Source organism: Triticum aestivum, chromosome 7B (assembly GCF_018294505.1).
Source record: "Triticum aestivum cultivar Chinese Spring chromosome 7B, IWGSC CS RefSeq v2.1, whole genome shotgun sequence".
NCBI classification, from domain to species: Eukaryota; Viridiplantae; Streptophyta; class Magnoliopsida; order Poales; family Poaceae; genus Triticum; species Triticum aestivum.
Genome location: NC_057813.1, coordinates 721,467,020 through 721,489,720, shown reverse-complemented (window position 1 = coordinate 721,489,720; position 22,701 = coordinate 721,467,020). Strand labels below are relative to the sequence as shown.

Genomic DNA, 22,701 nt, shown 5'->3' with positions numbered 1-22,701 from the left:
GGGGCGTGGTGGCGACGGCGAGGTGGCGGCAGGGAGACGCGTGGCGACAGGAGTGGAGCAAGAGAGATCGAAGTCGCGCTAAGTGCTGTATATATAGCAAAGGCTTTGGTCCCGGTTCGTGGCACCAACCGGGACCAATGCCCCCTTTAATCCCAGTTGGTGCCACCAACCGGGACCAAAGGCCTCTTTTCAGCAGCCCAAAGGGCGGGAAACAAAGACCTTTGGTCCCGGTTGGTGGCTCCAACCGGGACTAAAGAGCGGCATTTGTCCCGGTTGATTCCAGCAACCGGGACCAAAGAGCGGCATTGTTACCGGTTGACGCCACCAACCGGTACCAATGGACCCGTCTAACTACTTTTTTATTTTCTGCAGCTGTTTTTTGTTGATTCTTCCTGCAACTGTTTTTTTAGTCCCACCTCGCCAAGCAAGAGGCACTCGCAGCTGTTTATAAGCCCTGAGTGCAGAGACGATGACGAAGAGGCTCAATACTCCTGCATGTTGGTTAGCTTCAAGCCTTAAGGAATCGGTAGACTGCACAGAGCTATGTGCAGTGCAGTTGACACTATTCCGAAAGGCTTGAAGCAAATTAACAAGCATTGCGCCTCTTTTTTATTTTTAATGACTTATTACAACTCAGAAATAAAAAGAAAAAAATAAATATAGCAGGAAAGAAAAAATACCTATATAGAAAACTACTCAGAAATGAATTGAAGCAAAAAATAGTTGTGATTAACTGTACTAAAAAAGGAGCATATATGCTTATTTTTAATGACTTATTACAACTCAGAAATAAAAAGAAAAAAAATAGTTGTGATTAACTTTACTAAAATATGAGCTTACATGCTTATTTTTAATGACTTATTACAATTTAAAAATAAATAGAAGAAAAAATAGTTATGATTAACTTTACTAAAAAATGAGCATAGATGTTTATTTTTAATGACTTATTACAACTCAGAAATAAAAAGAAAAAAATAAATATAGCAGAAAAGAAAAAAAACTATATAAAAAGCTACTCAGAAATGAGCATAGATGCGCTTATAGAGGAAATTCAAATTAAATTCATAACAAATTTCAAGAGAAATTCGTATGAATTTAGCCTAAATTCCCTATATAAGGGCATCTATTTTCATTTTCAGAGGAGCTCAATAAGGCAGAGAGGAAGGGTGAAAGTGCGTTATGTCGACTAGAGGGGGGGGTGAATAGGCGATTTTCATGAATTCTTCACTGAGGAATTTGCCGGTGAGGAAATTCCTTAGCGAAGAACTATTAGCAGCGGAATAAGTACTCAGAAGTAAGCATAACAGAATACAAGCATGGTCATCATGATGAAATAAAGACTAGCACGGAGTACAGAAAGCGTAATCACAGGATAACACAAGATGAAGACAAACAGACTGAAGTAATTGAACTGAGGAAATTGAGAAAGTCTTCAGTCAAAGTCTTCAAACAAAGATATGAACAAACACTCAACACAGTAATGAGGAAATGAAAGGGTTGATGAAATAGAACTAGTTAGGTTGGTGAAGACAATGATTTGGTAGACCAGTTCCAACTGCTGTCTCAGTTGTACGTCTGGTTGGAGCGGCTGAGTATTTAAACTTGAGGACACACAGTCCCAGAAACGCAGTCGCTGAGCACGCAGCTCAGGACACCCAGTCCTCACTTTATTCTCCTTGAACTAAGGTCACACAGACCTCGTCCAATCACTCGTGGTAAGTCTTCAGGCGACTTCCAAACCTTCACAGCCTTGGTCACTCGGCGATCCACAATTCCTCTTGGATGCTCTAGACCTTGACGCCTAACCGTCTGGAAGAAGCACAGTCTTCAAAGGTAACAAGCGTCAGATTCACGTAGGATCGATTTCTTCAGTGATGCTCAATCACTTTGGGTTTGTAGGGGTTTGGTTTTGGGTTTTCTCACTCGATGATTTTCGCTCAAAGTCCTCGGAGGATGGGTTGCTCTCAAATGACAAGTGTCAAGTTCTTTCGGAGCAGCCAACCAGCTAGTGGTTGTAGGGGGCGGCTATTTATAGCCTAGGGAGCAGCCCGACATGATAAGACATAAATGCCCTTCAATGATATGACCGTTAGGTGGATAAGATATTTTGGGACAGCTGGCGCGTAGCACAGCAACGGTCGGAAATTTGACTCTCAAATTCCTCAGGGCTATCCTCACTGTGTAGGTAATTCGCACTAACGAATTCCTAACTCCTCAGTCAGAACAAATTCATCAGCGACCAGAAGAACTTCGTCTCTGTTACTGAATAAAGTGACTGAACTGTATGAGATTTCCAAAGGCTTCACTCGAAGGGATTGGTAGGTGTAGGATTTTGAGTTGAGCATCACATGGAAATTTTTCCTTAGTATTTCCTCGACCCCCTTTAACAGTACGGTGTTTCCTATGACTCAAGAAAGAGAAAATGAAACTACGAAAATAAAAGTCTTCACGCTTCATGTTCCACAAATGAATACCAAGTCTTCAAGGTCACACCAATTTCTTCACTTTCAAAGTCTTCAGAAAGTCTTCAGAATATCAAAGTCTTCAGTTGAAGAACTTCATTTTTAGGGGTCGACTTCCTCTGTAAATATCAAACTCCTTATAGACTTATAGACCTGTGTACACTCACAAACGCATTGGTCCCTTAACCTATAAGTTTTCAATACACCAAAATCACTAAGGGGCACTAGATGCACTTACAATCTCCCCCTTTTTGGTGATTGATGACAACATAGGTTAAGTTTTCAACGGGGATAAACATATGAAGTGTATACACTGATATTGAGGAATTTGATTACAAGATATAGATGAACTCCCCTGAAGATGTGCATAGTGAGGAATTTGCTTTTGAGGCAATGCACATTTAAAGAGTTGAATCATGGAGATCTCCCCCTATATCTTGTAATTCATACACGCATTTGATATATAATATGAAGAATTTGAAATGCATGATGAAATATGGTGCCTGATGAGATTCAGCATGCGTGCAATGTCATTAACGAGGAATAAGCATGCAAAGCATAATGCAACAAAAGTATCAGCGCACCATCAGGTTTAAGATTACAACTCGATCCAAATAAAAGTTTCAGAAGAACGAGAGTTGTAACTTAAAAAATGCCCTTAATATAGACCCGCTTGAAGACTAACTCAGATTTCTCCCCCTTTGTCATCAAATGACCAAAAGGATTGAAACTGAGGACTAACGCCCCTGAAGAATTTCAAGTCGATGGAGGAGCGCCAGCGTTGTCGGGGTTGTTTGTTGTAGCAGGGCCTGCCGTAGTGTCGTCGAAATCTTCATACTCATCAGTGTCACGCGATGAAGAATAAAAGTGGGCCACCAGTGGAGGAATTTTGACCCTCTTGAATTTCTTCGGAGGAGGTGCAGACCAGTCAAATTCTTCCTTGAGAGCCATAGTCTTCAGTTCTTCAGCGCTATAGACATGAGTGAGGACAGCCCAGGTGCGGTTGAAGGTTTCATGAAGGTAGTATTGGTTCTTCTTCACTGCATTGTGTGTTGAGGTCATATTGTGAAGAAGTGCACCAAACTGACGCTTTACCCATTTGTGATTGCGATCAACCTTCTGATGAAGACTGAGGAGTAACTCACGGTCAGTCATCATCCTGGGTGCTGTGGCTTGAGGACTTTGCTTGGCTGAGGTATTTGCGGCAGAGTCATGTGTGGCAGAATCGTCATTGGTAGAGTAAGATACAGCCTTGCGAAATTGACCATCCAATGGATGAATGCCTTCATCGATCACAGCAGTGGCCTTGCCTTTATCATCAGCTGATGAAACTGTCCGTTTAAGGACTTCAATGGGAGGCAAGAAGCTACCGTGGTTCAGAGTGTCAGCTTTGTAGTTCAGTGAAGATCCTGCCCTGATGAATCTCATAATCCAAGGAGCATAGGGCTTCAGCTCGAATGGTGACATAGCAATATTGGCCAGAGTCCTCATGAAGAAATCATGGAAGTTGACGGGAACGCCATGAATGATGTTGAAAAGCGTATTTTTCATGATGCCAACGACTTCTTCATCATTTGAGTCGTGGCCTTTGATGGGACTCATTGTCTTCGTCAGAATTCGATAGACAGTCCGAGGCACATAGAGTAATTCCTTGACAAGGAATTTGGTTCGAGGGGCCTTCCTTGGCTTCAAAGGCTTCATCAGCACTTGCATATAGTGATTTGAAAGTTCTGGTTCGTTGTAGATACAACAAGCACCATCAAGTGGAGGACTGAGTGGTAGAGCACGAAGCAATTCAGTTGCTGGTGCCTTGTAGTGAGTATTTTCAGACATCCAGTCTAATACCCATAAGTTCACGTCTTCAGCATCTCCGGTGATGTGCAGAGTTGCATAGAGTTGAAGAATGAGTTCTTCATTCCAGTCACAGATATCAATGCAGAAATTCAGAAGTCCTACGTCGTGAAGAATACTGAGGACTGGCTCAAAGCCGGGCAGAGACTCCATGTCCACATGAGGAATATGTGCATGATCGAAGACTTTGTCTTTGTTGAAGAGCACTGAGGAATAGAAATTGGCTTGCCTGGCAGTCCAGAAACGCCTCTTCCTTATGTGAGCAGAATCATATGGATTATAATCAGTGAAGAATACGTGCTCGGCAAAGAAATCTTCAGCCTTGAACTTCTGTTTGCTTGAGAATGGATTCTTTGGCTTTGGCAGAGGGGTGTCAGTGAGTTGCATCACCACCTTAGGAATCACGAGCTCAGGTTCTTCAGGCTGAGGAATTTCTTGTTCCTCAATAGGTGCAGTCTGAGGATCAGCAGCAGCAGGTTCATCAGCACTAGTGGCTGGAATTTCTTCATGGACAGATGAAGTGGGATGAGTTTCTTCAGAGCCCATTTGAACAGTTGGAGCAGGGGACTGAGGTATCTGTTGGATTGGGGTGAAGAGTGGAGAATTTGGATGCTGACTTTCCCAAAAGTCATCGTTCATCACTGGCGTTGTGCTTCCAATATCCACATCTTCTTCAAGTTCCTCAACACCGGCCTCTTCAGCTGTGAACTGAGGCATAGGCGAGGAAATGATTAGGGTTGAAGGGATTGCTTACACTTCAATTTCTTCATCAATCTATTCTGACGAAGCAGCAGAATGATTTTCTTCATCAGATTCGCTTGGGATCTCATAGTCTTCTCCAAAAGGAACAAGGTCCTTTGATGGCATGGAGGAAATCGGAACAACATCAATTGGATTTTCGAGTGAGCTGGTCATTGGCTTCATTTTCTTCGCAGCTGATGCCTTCCTTTTCTTCACCGCAGCTCGCTCTGCAGCCTTGGTCTTCTTCACATTAGAAGCAGATGGAAGAATTGGAGTTGGTGTGGGCGCAGGAGGAGCTGAGGAATCTGCTTCATTTTTTTCAGTCGCAACTGATGCAGTTGCTCCGATCTCTTCAGTTTCTTCAGGCGCACCACTAGTGGATGCCCTGGCAATTTCTTCAGCGGCTGGAATTTCTTCACCAGCCCTGGAACGAGCATGTTCTTCAGCAGGTTGAAAGTCATCAGCGGTGCTGGCATGTTCTTCAGCAGGCTGAGCAGAGTCTGCAGCCTGAAGATTTTCTTGTTGTGATGGGGCTGCAATATTTGTGAATTTCTTCGTCAGATTGAAGAATCTTACTTTAGCTCCTTGCCAATCAGCATAGTAGGCATCAAAGTCTTTGCTGAGGGCTTGAATTTCAGACTGAGCCTGGAGAAGTTCCTCAGGTGTCATTCTGACAACGTTTTTCTTCAGGAGCTTCTCCTTTTTGTATTGAGCTTTCCTGATCTCTCTTGCCTTTTCAAACTTCCATTTCTCTTCAGTGATGAAATGGGTCAACATATAACTTTGTCCAGGGGTTAGATGAAAATCAGGCATTGCGGTGTTTGGATCCTTGTGCCAGAGATCAATATAATCGAGGATTTTCCTCGGATCCAAAAGCAGTGGCACAGATGTGCCTTTGGCTCTAGCAGCCTTCACCTGTCTGTCTCTGATGATTTCTGCAAGTTCATCATCAGAAGCTTCATCATCAAAAGGCACATGGAATGCGACCTGTTTCTTCTTTGGACTTGGCCGAGGACCTCGTCCAGCTGTTGCTTCGGTCTTCAACAGTGTGGGGCTTGATGAGGAAATTGGTGCAGCTGAGGCACTTGCTGAAACACGAGAGGCAATCGAGAAACCAACAGTCCTTTGACATGTAGCCAGATGCACAGGAGCTGAGGACTTTGAAGGAGCTGTTGAGGACTTTGGTGGAGCTGTAGCAGTGTGAGAAATTTGCCATGAGGGCATTGTTGGTGAAGCACTTGGCTTATGAGCAGGGTTCTTTGGCATGGATTTCCTCGGTTTGACCGAGGCCTCAGTAGTAGTAGCAGTGGCAGAATCCTCATTGAATTTCTTCACTGCCTCCTTGGCTTGTCTTGCCAATTTAGCTTGGTGCTTAGCCCATTCTTCAGGAAAGTCCTCACCACGTTTGATGCTTGTGGGATCAGCTACTTGGCCAGGTGCCAATGGAGCTCTTGGGCATGGAGGATTGAGGGCGAATTTCCTCATGTACTTTGGAGTCACATATCTGTATTCCCTCCATTCCCTTGCCCATCTCCGTTCAATCCTCTGAATGCGCACCTTGCGCTGATTTTTGTTTTCTTTGCCAAATTTTGCTTCATCAGGTGTGCAATAGTCAGCATAAATTTCCTCAGGGATTTCAAACGCAGTCATAACCTCAGGTTTCTTTCCTCCTTTCTGCGGCTTCTTATTGTCTGCCATATTCTTCAGTTGAGGAATTTGAACAATCGAGTTCTCTGAAGAAGTATGCAGTTTTTCTTCGAGGAACGCTGCAAATGAGTTAAGTTGATGAGAACCTAGTGATTCAGCAGCAGACATGAGTACCTGTGAACAGAGTACAGGTGCGAGGAATTCGGAAAGGTCATATGCGTTCTGAGAAGGTTTTTCGAAAAGAACAAGTTTTGAGGAATTTGACCAGATGAACCTTGAGGAATTTCACTAAGCGTTCTTGTCTTAGGTTCTAGAGTTGTACAGATCGAAGATCCACACAATTAGGGAATCTTGAAGAAAATGATTGCTTAGAGAAACAGTTCAAGATCATATGATGTGTGAGGTGTTCATATGTGTGAAGATTTGAAGAATAAACACCTTCGAAGATTTTCAGGAAAGTTTGAGAATCAAAGTGAGTAATAAAAGTAACTTTTAATTACCTGAAGTGAAGAACATGAAGAAGTGAGAAGAACAGATGTGAAGCTCGTCAGGTTAGATCTCCCACGCCCTAACTTGGCAGAGGAAGACAGCTACGGCGGAGGCGGAGTGAAGATTTCCGCGGTCGGCGTGAGTACGACGGCGACGAGGTCGAGGCAGCAAAGCTCTTCCTCACCGGCGACGATGGAGTAGTGGCGGCGCTAGGGTTTGAGGAGCTCGAGTGAGAGAGTAGCGATCGAGCGGAGTAAATGAAGTGAGGAAGGAGAGAGGGGTATTTATAGACACGGTGAAAAATTGTTCGCCCGAAGATTTGGGATGAATGTGCCCCTGCCCTTTCTCCTTCTCGTGACATGTGTCACCCACGTACTGTGTAGTTGAGATCGTGTACGATCATGGGTGAATAGAATAATGCATTGTGGGATGCGGAATGGTTTGAGCGGCAAAACCGAAAATTTGGATAAGATTTGTTTTAAAGTTTCGTTCGTAATTTCTTCAGCTAACAAGGACACAGTGAAGATTTTGAACGAGTTTCAAATAGAACGCATATGAAGAATTTGTGAATAGATTGGGTTGAGTATAGCATAGAGGGGGAAGGGTCCGATCACATTCACTTAGCAGAAAAAGCAACTTGAAGAAATAGCAATAAGTGAATGTTGTAGAGGACATAAACTCATATATATATATATATATATAGCCAATGAAGAAAAACGAAGGAAACAGTGAAGATTTTGAAAAGTTGAAGAATTTGAAAAACTGAAGAATTTCAAAACTGAGGAAAAACTCAAATTGAAGATTTTCAACTTTTTGTGGTGGCGTGACCCATCGTATAAGAATGATGATTTCAGACACCGCGTACAATTGTCGTAGGATTCTGAGAATCAAATTCTTCATTAATTTCTTCACACTTAGAGTGTTATTCTTCATTGATTGAAGAAAAAAATTTCTTCATGTGTTGCACATCTAAGTCATCAATTTTGCATAAGTGTTAGGATGTGTGTCCTTTTCAAAGAACATTCGAAGACTCTAAGATATTTAGCTCACACCCAAACTTGCTAAATCTCTTCTCATCCAAGGGATTAGTGAAGATATCAGCTAGCTGTTCTTCAGTCTTCACGTGCTCGATGGAGATGTCGCCCTTCAACACATGATCACGAAGAAAATGATGACGAATCTGAATGTGCTTTGTCTTCGAGTGCTGAACTGGGTTGTGAGCAATCTTGATGGCACTCTCATTGTCGCAGAGGAGAGGCACATTCTTCACGTTGACGCCATAGTCCTTGAGTGTTTGCTTCATCCAAAGCAATTGAGCACAGCAAGAGCCAGCAACAATGTATTCAGCTTCCGCAGTGGACAGTGATACACAGTTCTGTTTCTTCGAGGACCAACAGACCAAAGATCGTCCGAGGAAATGACAAGTGCCAGAAGTTGACTTGCGGTCCACACGATCACCAGCATAGTCAGAGTCAGAATATCCAATGAGATCAAAAGTAGAGCCCTTGGGGTACCATAATCATAGTGTTCGTGTGTGAGCTAGATATCGAAGAATATGCTTCACAGCCTTATGGTGTGATTCCTTCGGTGTAGCTTGAAATCAGGCACACATGCAAACACTAAGCATTATATCTGGCCTAGATGCACATAAGTACAATAAAGAACCAATCATGGAGCGGTATACCTTGTGATCGAAGTCAATACCATTTTCATCAGTGCATAGAAGGCCATTTGTGGGCATAGGAATTTTGACGCCTTTGCAATCTTGCATGCCGAATTTCCTCAGTACATCTTTGAGGTATTTCTCCTGAGATATGAATATGCCATTGCGCTGTTGACGAATTTGAAGACCTAAGAAGAATTTCAACTCTCCCATCATAGACATTTGATATTCTTCACTCATCATATAGGCAAATTCATCACTATAACGTTGGTCAGTACAGCCAAAGATAATATCATCAACATATATTTGGCACACAAACAGTTCACCATCATAAGATTTAGTAAAGAGAGTAGGGTCGAGTGAACCGGGTGTGAGGCCATTCTTCACGAAGAATTCCTTCAATGTATCATACCACGCCCGAGGGGCTTGCTTGAGGCCATAGAGGGCCTTATTAAGTCTGAAGACTTTGTCAGGATTCTTTGGATCTTCAAAACCTAGGGGTTGAGCAACATATACTTCTTCCTCAATCTTACCATTGAGGAATGCACTTTTCATATCCATTTGATATAAGATGATATCATGATGGTTAGCATAAGCAAGTAATATGAAAATAGCCTCAAGTCTAGCAACAGGTGCAAAAGTTTCATCGAAATCAATTCCTTCAACCTGTGTGTAGCCTTGAGCTACCCGTTGTGCCTTATTCCTCACCACAAGGCCATTTTCATCTTGCTTGTTGCGGTAGATCCACTTTGTGCCAATTATATTATGCTTGCGAGGATCTGGACGTTTGACCAGTTCCCAGACATTGTTGAGCTCGAACTGATGTAATTCTTCTTGCATAGCCTGAATCCACTCCGGCTCCAAAAATGCTTCATCTACCTTAGTGGGCTCTGTGATAGAGACAAAAGCATAGTGCCCACAAAAGTTAGATAAATGTGAAGTTTTGAGCGTGTGAGAGGACCTGGTGCTCTAATGTCATTGATGATCTTCTCCACTTGCACTTCTTTTGCAACGCGAGGATGAGCTGGTTGTCGCTGAGGAGTTTGGTCAGCATTTTCTTCAGCACCATTTTCCTCAGCATTTTCTTCAAGTGTATCAGCTCGATGTTCTTCGTGAACTGGAATGAATTCTTCAGCAAATTCTTCAGTAGGAATGACATCCTCAGTTGCCTTGAACTTGATAGAATCCTCAGGTGCTGGTTCATCTAACACAGAAGGTAGGTGCTCTCTTTGCGAGCCATTAGTTTCATCGAACCGCACATCTACAGTGTCAAAAATCTTGTGAAGAACAATGTTGAAGACTCTGTAGGTGTGCGAGTCCTTTCCGTAACCAAGCATAAAACCTTCATGTGCTTTCGGTGCAAATTTAGAATTGTGGTGAGGATCTCTAATCCAACATTTAGCACCGAAGACTTTGAAATAACTCACATTGGGTTTCTTGTCAGTGAGGAGTTCATAGGCCATCTTCTTGAAGAATTTGTGAAGATATACTCTGTTGATGATGTGGCACGCAGTATCAATTGCATCAATCCAAAAACGATGAGGCGTTTTGTATTCATCAAGCATAGTGCGAGCCATCTCAACAAGAGTTCTGTTCTTGTGCTCCACGACGCCATTTTGCTGAGGAGTATAGGGACCAGATAACTCATGAGTAATACTAAGTTCATCAAGATAGTCATCAAGACCGAAATTCTTGAACTCAGTTCCATTGTCACTTCTGATGTGCTTGATCTTCACACCAAAGTTGGTTGAAGCCCTCGAGGAAAAACGTTTGTAGACTTCCTGCACTTCATGTTTGTAAGTAACAATGTGTACCCATGTATATCGAGAGTAATCATCAACAATAACAAAACCATATAGAGATGCATCATTAGTGACTGCCGAGTAATGATTAGGTCCGAAGAGGTCCATGTGAAGCAATTCGAATGGACGAGTAGTGGTCATGATAGTCTTCGCTGGATGCTTGGCCTTGGTCATTTTTCCAGCTTCACAGGCTCCGTATAAGTGATCCTTGAGGAATTTGACATTCTCAATGCCAATGACATGCTTCTTCTTCGCAAGCGTGTGCAAATTCCTCATGCCTGCGTGACCAAATCGTCGATGCCATAGCCAGCCTTCTGAAGCTTTTGCATGTAGACACACGGCTGGTTGTGGTCCTGTAGAGAAATCAACAATATACAAATCTCCTCTCCTAAAGCCTTTGAAGACTTTGGAATTGTCAGCTTCCATAATCACAACACAACGATACTTGCCAAAGACAACAACCATATCAAGATCACAAAGCATTGAGACTGACATGAGGTTGTATCCCAAGGACTCAACAAGCATGACTTTGTCCATGTGTTTATCCTTAGAGATCACAACCTTACCAAGACCCAATACCTGACTTTTGCCTTTGTCAGCAAAGATGATGTGCTTCAGATGTGACAGTGATAAGGGAGCATCCATCAAAAGATTCTTGTCACGAGTCATGTGATTTGTACATCCACTATCGAGGACCCATTCAGTGGCTTTGGGTTGATCATCCCGCAGATGAATTAGTGTAACTTACAATCTCATATGCTTCATCAATGAAGGATATGATATCAAGTTCATCAGATGAATTTCATCAAGCAGTAAACAGATATAGCAGTAGGAGGACGTGTGAAAGTTTATTTCATCATGATTCGCCTGCGTCCTTTCAGGAATTTTTGTCAGGTCCCCAGCAAATTCTTCAGACGTTAAGGCACGTCTGGAGACCTGACCCTACAGAAGAGATTAGTTCTTTTTCTTCACCACCCACATCTGAAGGGGTGGCAAAGAGTTCATCACTCTGCGAGCACCATACGAGAATGGTGGCATAGACGCCAAACCATTTCGTTTCACATAAGAGGGGTTAGGGTAAGCATATTAATAAGCAGAGAAATTCTTCGAGGACTTATGAACATAATGGTTTGAAGAATAATGCACATATTCATATCCCTTAGGTCTACCCTGCAAAACAAAGTTGTTAGCACGATGATAATCATATGAGGACTTTGATCCATTTGAGGAATTTAATCCATATGAAGAATTTGATCTGGGGTTCCTGTTCTTCACTGGTGGTGTCATGAGGACATTCACCTGAAGACTTTCAAGGCACTTCTTGGGAACCCAGATTTTCTTCATGGGAGAACCGTTCCTACAGTTAGTGCCAACATATCTAGCAAATACTTCACCATTCTGATTTTTGAACAGTTTACAGTTGGAGTCAAATGACTCATCAGAAAGATGAGGAGATTCACATGTAAAGCCAGATAAGTTAGATGGATCAACTGGAGGTCCCTTTGCAGCAACCCATGAGGTTTTGCGGTACTGCTCAGCCTTCCAATATGTTCCATCAGCATTAAGTTTCCTCTCAAAGGCGACACCCTCTTTCCTAGGGTTTCTGTTGAGGATCTGCTTTTTAAGCACATCACAAAGAGTCTGATGCCCCTTGAGGCTTTTGTACATGCCTGTCATGTACAATTCCTTCAGCCCTGCATCGTCAGTGATACTAGCAATGTCCTCAGATGAGGAATTAGTGATAGCAGAGGCATGTGAAGAATTTGTAATAGTTGAAGCATTTGAACATTCAGGTGAAGAATTAGCAGATTCACGTTCAATGTACTTTAAGCATGGAGGAACAAATTCTTTCTGAGAAGCGCTGATTTGTTGAGCTAGTAATGAATCGCGCTCCTTCTGAAGATCTTCATAACTCACTCTTAGCTTCTCAAGATCTTGCTTTCTTTGAAGAAATTCATAAGAATGTTTCTCATGACCAGATAAGAGAGTGTTATGATGACTTTGAAGGTTATGAAACCTAGACTGAAGTCTCTGAAGATTTTCAGTCAGGGCTTTAGTGCGATCCATTTCTTCACCCAACATATCATCACTTTTGTCTAGCATGTTTTGAACCTTTTCAAAAGCCCTTTGTTGTTTTACAGCAATCTTAGCAAGTTTAGAGTAGCTGGGCTTGAGATCCTCATCAGATTCATTTTCACTAGATTCAGAGGAGGTGTATTTGAGTACCTTTGCACCTTTTGCCATGAAGCAATAGGTGGGAGCGTAGTCATCATTATGTTCATCAGGCTTGTCGGTGGGGTCAGTTTCTTCAGTGTTGAAGATGGACTTGCTAACGAAAGCAGTAGCGAAGGCCAGACTCGCCACACCAGATTCAGATTCTTCAGACGCCTCCTCTTCCTCATGTTCCTCAGATTCAGCTTCAGAGTCCATTTCCTTGTCAATGAATGCCCGAGCCTTCTTGGAGCTGCTCTTCTTGTGAGATGAAGACTTCGAGGATTTTGATGACGAAGATTTTGACGATTTCTTCTTCTTCTTCGCATCATCAGAACTGTAATCCTTGTATTTCTTCTTCCTCAATTCCTTTTCCCACTGAGGACAATCTTGAATATAATGACCAGGTTTCTTGCATTTGTGGAACAGCCTTCTCTTATAGTCACTTGATGAGGAATCATTGCTTCTTGAGGATTTTCCAAAGCGACCACGTCTTGAGAACTTCTAGAATTTCTTCACGAGCAGTGCTAGCTCCTGGCTCAATTCTTCAGGATCACCAAGGCTACTACCAGAATCCTCACATTCAGACTCAGACACAACCTTGGCCTTCACGGCACGTGGTTTGCCATAGCTCGAACCATAGAGATCTCTCTTTTCAGCAAGCTGGAACTCGTGAGTATTTAGCCTTTCGAGGATATCGGCAGGATCAAGAGACTTGTAGTCAGCCCGTTCTTGTATCATCAGACCCAGAGTATCAAATGAGGAATCAAGTGATCTCAATAGTTTCTTCACCACCTCATGGTCAGTGATGTCAGTGGCACCGAGGGCTTGAAGCTCATTTGAGATGTCAGTGAGGCGATCAAAGGTTTGTTGGACATTTTCATTGTCGAGTCTTTTGAAGCGGTTGAAGAGATTCCGAAGAACATCAACTCGAGAGTCACGCTGAGTTGAGACTCCTTCATTCACTTTGGACAACCTATCCCAGATAAGCTTAGCAGTTTCCAAAGCACTCACTCTTCCATACTGTCCTTTACTCAGATGGCCACATATGATATTCTTCGCTTGAGAATCGAGTTGCTTGAATCTCTTCACATCGGTAGCGTTCAGTGAGGGTGAGACAGAGGGAACACCATTTTCCACAACATACCAGAGATCGTTGTCAATTGCCTCGAGATGCATTCGCATCTTGTTTTTCCAGTAGGGGTAGTCCGTCCCATCAAAGGTAGGACACCCAGCCGAGACCTTGATCATACTTGCGGTCGACATAACTAAAACTCCAGGCGGTTAAACCAAAATCACACGGAACAAGGGAGTACCTTGCTCTGATACCAATTGAAAGTGCGTTACGTCGACTAGAGGGGGGGTGAATAGGCGATTTTTTTGAATTCTTCACTGAGGAATTTGCCGGGGAGGAAATTCCTTAGCGAAGAACTATTAGCAGCGGAATAAGTACTCAGAAGTAAGCATAACAGAATACAAGCATGGTCATCATGATGAAATGAAGACTAGCACAGAGTACAGAAAGCATAATCACAGGATAACACAAGATGAAGACAAACAGACTGAAAAAATTGAACTGAAGAAATTGAGAAAGTCTTCAGTCAAAGTCTTCAAACACATATATGAATAAACACTCAACACAGTAATGAGGAAATGAAAGGATTGAGGAAATAGAACCAGTTAGGTTGGTGAAGACAATGATTTGGTAGACCAGTTCCACTGCTGTCTTAGTTGTACGTCTGGTTGGAGCGGCTGAGTATTTAAACTAGAGGACACACAGTCGCTGAGCACGCAGCTCAGGACACCCAGTCCTCACCGTATTCTCCTTGAACTAAGGTCACACAGACCTCGTCCAATCACTCGTGGTAAGTCTTCAGGCGACTTCCAAACCTTCACAGCCTTGGTCACTCGGCGATCCACAATTCCTCTTGGATGCTCTAGACCTTGACGCCTAACCGTCTGGAAGAAGCACAATCTTCAAAGGTAACAAGCGTCGGATCCATGCAGGATCAATTTCTTCAGTGATGCTCAATCACTTTGGGTTTGTAGGGGTTTGGTTTTGGGTTTTCCTCACTCAATGATTTTCGCTCAAAGTCCTCGGAGGATGGGTTGCTCTCAAATGACAAGTGTCAAGTTCTCTCGGAGCAACCAACCAGCTAGTGGTTGTAGGGGGGCGACTATTTATAGCCTAGGGAGCAGCCCGACATGATAAGACATAAATGCCCTTCAATGATATGACCGTTAGGTGGATAAGATATTTTGGGACAGCTGGCGCGTAGCACAGCAACGGTCGGAAATTTGACTCTCAAATTCCTCAGGGCTATCATGTTCCTCACTGTGTAGGTAATTCGCACTGACGAATTCCTAACTCCTCAGTCAGAACAAATTCATCAGCGACCAGAAGAACTTCGTCTCTGTTACTGAAGAAAGTGACTGAACTGTATGAGATTTCCAAAGGCTTCACTCGAAGGGATTGGTAGGTGTAGGATTTTGAGTTGAGCATCACATGGAAATTTTTCCTTAGTATTTCCTCGACCCCCTTTAACAGTACGGTGTTTCCTATGACTCAAGAAAGAGAAAATGAAACTACGAAAACAAAAGTCTTCACGCTTCATGTTCCACAAATGAATACCAAGTCTTCAAGTTCACACCAATTTCTTCACTTTCAAAGTCTTCAGAAAGTCTTCAGAATATCAAAGTCTTCAGTTGAAGAACTTCATTTTTAGGGGTCGACTTTCTCTGTAAATATCAAACTCCTCATAGACTTATAGACCTGTGTACACTCACAAACACATTAGTCCCTTAACCTATAAGTCTTTAATACACCAAAATCACTAAGGGGCACTAGATGCACTTACAATCTCCCCCTTTTTGGTGATTGATGACAACATAGGTTAAGTTTTCAACGGGGATAAACATATGAAGTGTATACACTGATATTGAGGAATTTGATTACAAGATATAGAAGAACTCCCCCTGAAGATGTGCATAGTGAGGAATTTGCTTTTGAGGCAATGCACATTTGAAGAGTTGAATCATGGAGATCTCCCCCTATATCTTGTAATTCATACACGCATTTGATATATAATAGGAAGAATTTGAAATGCATGATGAAATATGGTGCCTGATGAGATTCAGCATGCGTGCAATGTCATTAACGAGGAATAAGCATGCAAAGCATAATGCAACAAAAGTATCAGCGCACCATCGGGTTTAAGATTACAACTCGATCCAAATAAAAGTTTCAGAAGAACGAGAGTTGTAACTTAAAAAATGCCCTTAATATAGACCCGCTTGAAGACTAACTCAGATTTCTCCCCCTTTGTCATCAAATGACCAAAAGGATTGAAACTGAGGACTAACGCCCCTGAAGAATTTCAAGTCGATGGAGGAGCGCCAGCGTTGTCAGGGTTGTTTGTTGTAGCAGGGCCTGCCGTAGTGTCGTCGAAATCTTCATACTCATCAGTGTCACGCGATGAAGAATAAGAGCTGACCACCAGTGGAGGAATTTTGACCCTCTTGAATTTCTTCGGAGGAGGTGCAGACCAGTCAAATTCTTCCTTGAGACCCATAGTCTTCAGTTCTTCAGCGCTATAGACATGAGTGAGGACAGCCCAGGTGTGGTTAAAGGTTTCATGAAGGTAGTATTGGTTCTTCTTCACTGCATTGTGTGTTGAGGTCATATTGTGAAGAAGTGCACCAAACTGACGCTTTACCCATTTGTGATTGCGATCAACCTTCTGATGAAGACTGAGGAGTAACTCACGGTCAGTCATCACCCTGGGTGCTGTGACTTGAGGACTTTGCTTGGCTGAGGTATTTGCGGCAGAGTCATGTGTGGCAGAATCGTCATTGGTAGAGTAAGATGCAGCCTTGCGAAATTGACCATCCAATGAACGAATGCCTTCATCGATCACAGTAGCGGCCTTGCCTTTATCATCAGCTGATGAAACTGTCCGTTTAAGGACTTCAATGGGAGGCAAGAAGCTACCGTGGTTCAGAGTGTCACCTTTGTAGTTCAGTAAAGATCTTGCTGAAGGAGAGCAAGGCAGCCCTCTTGTCGGGGAAGCAGCCATTGCCATGAGGGTATTGGTGGGGTTGTATTGCACCGTTGGTAAATGATGAAGTAATGCCTATGATGATGAGCAAGGCATGGATTGCACGATGCATGCTGGAGGAACAAGAGTTGGTTTTGCTTGCTGTTGAAGCTTATGATGGTGAGGATGAACAAGAGATGTGCTGTTTTGTGTAGTACGTAGCTACGTGAGGTTGCCACTGGATATATTTGGCCATCAGAGTGTATAGTTCTGCCATAGTCTCGGTCCTCGATGGAAGCCCATCCATTCATTTCTCGTTTGTGTTAGACGACGACGGCTACTTGATCAATTGTCTGGCCACAACCACATGGTGCTCCGTGCTCCTGAGGTTGCCATTGGATATGTGTACCACTCACCAGGCAAGGTGCCGGAGGCGAGAGACAGCCCCACGTACGACTGGAGACTAGCATCCAGAAGTTGCCTCGGTCGTCGTATGCTTCGTGGAAATTAATGTACGCGGTATGCCTGCCGTGAGGGGCAGGGCTCTCGTAACGTCCGTATATATGCATATAATACGTGAAAAATGTATTATTTTGAATCGTCAATGAACCGAGAACAAATTGTGTCCACTTAAATTACCGAAAAAGGCTTTCGCCCCGCTTTATAAATAAAGCAAACCGCCACAGAGCATACAAACCCACACAAGTCCACACACACACCCAAGTCTCACGACAAAGTACATAGGTTCTGCTGAGGGCACAGCTCAACAAGCCCAGAAGGAAAGAAAAAACAACATCATCATCACACAAGGCGCCTAATCAGGCTCCGGCGGAGGCGGCGGTGGCGGCGGCGACAGGCGGACGGCCATCGATCGGATGTCGGCGATGAAGGCGGAGATGGCGTCACGGTCCGGGGGGCGGCTAAGCGGCCGCCAAAGCTGCAAGAAACCCGCGAATTTGTAGAGAGCGTCAGTAGCGCGACGAAGGGGAGTGTGCTGGATCACAAGCTTATTGCGAACGGTCCACAGCGTCCAGGCGAGAACCCCAACCTCAAGCCACCTAATGTGGCGAGAGGACGCGGGGGACGACTGGATTTCAACAAATAGGTCCGGGAAGTTGGTGTGGCACCAACTACCGCCGACCACCTCACGAAAGCAGCTCCAGAGAAATTGGGCGGAAACACAAGAGAAGAAGATGTGGTTTGAGTCCTCAGGGACTCCACAGAGCGGGCAGATACCGGTGCCCGGGCCATTGCGCTTGCAGACCTCCACTGCAGACGGGAACCGACCGCGAATCCACTACCACATGAAGATGCGAATCTTCAGCGGTACGCGGACGGACCAAACCATCGATAAGGGGAGGGGGCGGAGGAAGGGGCAATGGCCGAGTAAAGCGACTTGGTGGAGAATAGGCCCGACGGCTCCAGCCGCCACCGGACACGGTCCGACCTGCCATCCACCAACGGCTCGTGCAACGCGACGCAATCAAGCAACTCACGCCAGGCAGCGGATTTCGCCGGCCCAAAAGGGCGTCGGAAAGCAAGGCGCCCCAGGTCAAGAAGAGCCCTATTGACCGAAATCATGGGGTCGACGGAGATAGAGAAGAGGGCGGGGAAGCGGGCCGCAAAGGGGGAGTCTCCGGCCCAACGATCAAACCAGAAGAGCGTCGAGAGGCCGGACCCCACCGAGATGGAGGTCCCAATGCGAAGCACCGGGAGAAGCTGAACAATAGACTGCCAGAACTGGGAGCCGCCCGATTTCTAGCAGAAGGCAAGTGGCTGGCCCCGCAGGTATTTATTCCGGATAATGTCGAGCTAGAGGCCGCCATGACCCTGGGCGATGCGCCAGAGCCAGCGGGAGAGAAGGGCTATATTCATCCTCATGGAGCACATGATGCCCAGGCCACCTTGCTCCCTGGGCTTGCAGATGTCAGGCCAACTGACCATGTGGTACTTCTGCTTATCATGCTCGCCAGCCCAGTAGAAGCGGGACTGGATCTTGGCGATCTCCTTGTGGAGAGACTCATGGAGGCTATAGAAGCTCATAAGGAACAACAGGAGACTAGAGAGGGAAGAGTTGATGAGAATAGTCCGGGCCACCTTAGATAGCCATCTCCCCTGCCAGGGCTCGCAACAGGACTGGAGCTTAGTAACTGCGGGCCTCAGGTCCGCGGCAGAGAGACGCGAGTCGCTAATGGGGGTCCCCAGGTAGGAGGTGGGGAAAGAGCCCAGGCGGCAATTAAGTCTGTTGGCGATGGCTATATTCTCAGAGGGGGAATATCCCATCACCATGACATCACTCTTATCAAAGTTGATCTTGAGGCCCGACATCTGTTGAAAGCAGAGCAGGAGGAACTTGAGGTTGGCGATGTCCCCCTCCGAGCCTTCGACCATGATGATTGTGTCATCAGCATACTGAAGGATGGAGATCCCCGACCCCCCAGAAAGGTGTGGGGTAATCCCACGGATGTGGCCAGCGGCTTTGGCCTTATCAAGGATGGAGGCCAGAGCGTCCACAACCATATTGAAGAGGAACGGGAAGAATGGGTCGCCTTGGCGAACCCCACAAAGGGTAGGGAAGAAAGGACCGATCTCGCCGTTGATGTTGACCGCCGTGCGACCGCAAGAGACCATTTGCATGACTCTAGTGATCCATCGGTCATTGAAGCCCTTCCGAAGAAGGACTTCCCTGAGGAAGGTCCAGCTAACAGAGTCGTAGGCTTTGTGGAAATCGATCTTCAGAAAGACCGCCCTAAGGCGCTTGGTCCGGACCTCGTGAAGGACCTCGTGGAGGACCAGGACTCCATCAAGGATATATCGGCCTTTAATGAAGGCCGACTGGTTATGGTGGGTAATCCGGTCGGCAAGCAGGGTCACCCTATTGGCGTACCCTTTGGCCAGAATCCGGAAGATCACATTAATGACCGTGATCGGCCGGAACTGGCAGATGTCGGACGCCCCAGGGACCTTGGGAATGAGAGAGATGATCCCGTAATTGAGGCGCCCCAGGTCAATAGATCCAACAAAGAATTCTTCGAAGATGGCCATGACCTCCGGTTTAATCACGTTCCAGAAGGTCTGGAAGAAAATGACTGGGAGACCATCTGGGCCCGGCACAGAAGAGGCATTCATACCCTTGATAGCCTCCCAGACCTCCTGCTCAGAGAAGGGGGCCGTCAGGGCCGCGTTCTCCGCGTCGGAGACTAACTGAATGCCGGCCCAACAATCCTGGGCGAGGGAGATGCCGCTCCGAGGAGCGGCAGAGAAAAGGGACCTATAGAAGCCGTCGACATGAGTCCGGATGTTGCGAGGGTACTGAAGAAGGGTCTCCCCATCCTAGAGGAGGGGGATGGTGTTGCGTCTACGGCGGCCGTTGGCGATAGCCTGGAAGTATGCAGTATTCGCATCACCCTTCAGGACCCACTTCTGAGCGCCCCAAAGGCGCCAATATGCCTCCTCATCAGAGTAGATCACGGAGAGTTGGTCTTCGAGGTCATAGCGGGCCAGCCACTTGTCCGGAGACAGACCCACCATGTCGGCCCGAAGGTCAAGGGCCTAGATCGCGGTAAGCAGTGCCTTCTTGCGCTCTCTGGCATCGCGATCAAGGTTGGCCCCCCACCCCTTCATAAACTGTCTGCTACGTTTCACACAGAAGTGCCACCACTAGTAGAAAAAGGGTCAAATGTGAAGCACAATAGTGCCGGCTTGAATTTCAGCCGGCACTAATGTGTACATTAGTGCCGGTTCGTGGCGGCGATCAATAGCACCGGTTCGTGGCGAACCTTTAGTACCGGTTCATGCCACGAACCGGTACTAAAGAGGCTATGTCAGCCTGCGGTCAGGATATGGCCCCACCATCACCATTTAGTGCCGGTTCGTACCACGAACCGGTACTAATGAGGTTATGGCAAGCTGTTTTTAGTCCCACCTCGCTCCCCTAACAAGCCTTTTACCACCTTAAATATGTTATTTCTCGAACTATCACAAGCACTTGGTCTTCATTGAACTCTATGTATAGAATTTGTGGCCGCAATATGAGTCTTCATCGGTTTATAAATCGTTGATGACTCATATTGACAATTCAGATTGTACACACAAAGATCATTGATGATCAAAGTATTTTTGATGTTATAAGATCATATTGACAATTTAGACTGTAAAGAAATATAAGATCATGATCTAAATGCTCTTATATTTTTTGCGTTCAGTATGCACCAACTGCTAGGCGGGAGGAGCTGTTTAGTACCGGTTCGTGGCGAACCTTTAGCACCGGTTCGTGCCACGAACTGGAACTAATGAGGTTGTGTCAGGTAAGGCTAGCTGGGGCCGCACGAGCACCTTTAGTACCAGTTCATGGATGAACCAGTACTACAGTTTCTTAGTAAGCTGTTTTTTAGTCCCACCTCGCGAAGAGAGAGGGACTAGGAGCGGTTTATAAGCCCTGAGTGCAGAGACGATGAAGAAGAGGCTCAATGCTCACGTTGCTTAGCTTCAAGCCTTCAGGAATATGGTAGACTGCACGGAGCTATGCGCAGTGCAGTTTACACTATTCCGAAAGGCTTGAAGCAAATTAACTAGCATTGCACCTCTTTTTTATTTTTAATAACTTATTACAACTCCGGACTTCTTCTGTTATGGCAAAAACTAATTGCACGTCGACATTTCTTTTTTTAAACTTTGGTTATAACTCCAGACTTTGACCATCAAGTTTTGCAGAAAAGAAAAAAATAGCAGGAAAAAAAACTATAGCTGAAAAGAAAAGAACTATATAAAATGACCGTGAAATTGAAAATCACTACAAAATGAACTCTGAAAATGTTGAATTTTGGCAAACTAGATGAAAAACTACTCAGAAATAAATAGAAGAAAATAAATATAACAGAAAAGAAAAAACTATACAAAAAACTACGCAGAAATAAATAGAAGAAAATAAAGCAGAAAAGAAAAAAACTATAAAAAAATTGGGGCGCTGCCCTGTGGGCCTGCTAGGCCACGGGCATGCAATTACAGGCCTTAAAGGCCCATCAGACTCACAGGGCAGCGCGCAGAATTTAGGTCCACAAGCCTGCTATATAGAGGAGTTCAAAGAGGTAGCCGCGGCGGGGTTTATAAACCAGTGCGGCTGCCCTTCGCCCAGCGAGGTGGGACTAAACTTTGGGGTGACAGCGCGAGGCCTTTAGTACCGGTTGGTGGCTCCAACCGGTACTACAGATCACCCTTTAGTACAGGTTGGAACCACCAACCGGTACTAAAGGCCTGCTCTTCCCGCCTCTTGGCCTGGCCAAAGTTGGCCTTTAGTACCGGTTGGTGGCTCCAACCGGTACTAAAGGCCCATACTATATATATAGCACTTACGAAAATTTCAGTTACATCTCCCCACTTTCGTCTCCAACCTCTCGACATCGCAACGCGCCGCTCGATCCCGTCGTCGCCGCCCGTCGCCCATCATCCGTCGTCTTCGTCGCTGTCCCCACCGCCGCCCCGAACGCCGCCGCCGTCCGTCGTCGTCGCCGCGGTCCCGTACGTCATCTCTCGCACCCGCGCGCCGGCGCCCCCGCCCCGTACGCCGCCGCCCTCGCCCCGTACGCCGGCGCCCCCGTTTATACGTACGGGGCGGCGGCGTACGGGGCGGCGTACACACACATACACACATATACACACACTACACACATACACACACACACATATTTTTTACTTATTTTCTGTTTTTTGTTTTCTATTTTTTAGAAAATTTAATTAGATATTAATTAGCTAGGTATGTGAGATTTGAACTAGTTGAATAATTAATATAACTAGTTTAT

The 22,701-nt window shown here is 45.2% G+C and overlaps 1 pseudogene across 1 annotated transcript in view; it reads right to left on the bottom strand.

Moving 5' to 3' along the window:
- Window positions 1-22,701, bottom strand: part of LOC123158617 (receptor-like protein EIX2) — a 68,340-nt pseudogene that overhangs the window by 4,124 nt on the left and 41,515 nt on the right. The window contains exon 5 of the transcript XR_006479354.1: window positions 13,881-13,894. The product of XR_006479354.1 is annotated as a receptor-like protein EIX2 (transcript). The remainder of the gene's footprint in view (window positions 1-13,880; window positions 13,895-22,701) is intronic.